This window comes from Otolemur garnettii, unplaced genomic scaffold, assembly GCF_000181295.1.
Source record: "Otolemur garnettii isolate 467f Iridium unplaced genomic scaffold, OtoGar3 scaffold00077, whole genome shotgun sequence".
In the NCBI taxonomy this organism is placed as follows: domain Eukaryota; kingdom Metazoa; phylum Chordata; class Mammalia; order Primates; family Galagidae; genus Otolemur; species Otolemur garnettii.
Genome location: NW_003852472.1, coordinates 3,305,360 through 3,306,596, shown reverse-complemented (window position 1 = coordinate 3,306,596; position 1,237 = coordinate 3,305,360). Strand labels below are relative to the sequence as shown.

The following is a 1,237-nucleotide window of genomic DNA, read 5'->3' as shown; positions in this document are numbered from 1 at the left end:
AAAAAAAAAAAGAAGTAACAAATTTCTATCAGCAAAGGATGTTATGATCTATCCAGATTACCAATGATTGGCCGGTCATTAAAGGGAATTATTACAGCCACGGATGGTACTCGAATGTGTATAAGGCCAAGGTCACGACAACCAGACAGGAAACAGCAAACTTTATTTACTGCCTACACACAAATGCCAAGTGTTGTCAGTTTCATTCTCCAAAAAAGAACATCTAATAGGGTATAGAGAAAAGTGGAAGGAAAGCTCCAGAATGTCTTTGGTGGCTCCCTCTGGAAGGTATGGCTAGTGGGAGTGGGCATTTTCTCCTTATGGTTTCCTGCATTTTCTAGGAGTTACTTCAGAGAGTGAGCTATCCTGGGGAGGGCAGGGAAATCTGTTTTATATTTGAGTCTGGATAATTTGCCTTTTCTGGAAAAATGCAAATGTTATTTTAATTTTAAAGCATGTATATAAAATGGAAACGTAGTATAAAATTGGAAAGAAAATACACATAGGAAAAAAAGTACAAAAGAAATGTACCACAGCATTGACGCTGAGCTGGCAATTATAGGTTATCTTCTACCTTCTTGTATTTCCCAAGTTTGCTGTGTGTATTGTTTTTAAATTCAAAAATAATTAAATGAACTTTTTTTTTTTTGAGAAAGGGTGTTGCTCTGTTGCCCAGGCTGGAGTACAGTGGCACATTCATAACTCGCTGTAAATCTGAATTCCTGGGCTCAAATGATCCACCTATCCCATACCCTCAAGTGGCTGGGACTACAGGCACACACCACCACGTCTAGCTAATTTTTTGTAGAGACAGAATCTTACTATGCTATACAGGTTAGTCTTGGCCTCAAGTAACCTTCCTGCCTCAGCCTCCCAAAGTGTTGAGATTACAGGTGTGAGCTGCCACGCCCGGACAAACTATTGTATTTTTTAAAAAAGACTGTGAAGATATATAGTAGAATATGGACAGTGGTTATCCCTAAGTGTTGGGAGTATTAAATTACTGTTATTTTCTACATATGTTAAAATTAATGAGATAGTCAGGAAAAGTCACACTTAGTTAAAACTTTAAAAACAAGTAAACACTTATGAATGTCAAGATTGTGTGTTTTAGCAGAAACGGGTTGGAATGAGGATACCTGGTCTGGATCCCAGCTGACCCACCATTACCCTGAACTTTACCCCCCTCACCGCTCCCTGTGGGTATCAGTTTTCTCACCTTCTTTTTTTTTTTTTT

The 1,237-nt window shown here is 38.4% G+C and overlaps 1 protein-coding gene across 1 annotated transcript in view; it reads right to left on the bottom strand.

Annotated features, from left to right (window-relative positions):
• GTF2IRD1 (GTF2I repeat domain containing 1) overlaps positions 1–1,237 on the bottom strand; it is a 79,253-nt gene that overhangs the window by 4,524 nt on the left and 73,492 nt on the right. The gene's annotated exons all lie outside the window — the stretch shown is intronic.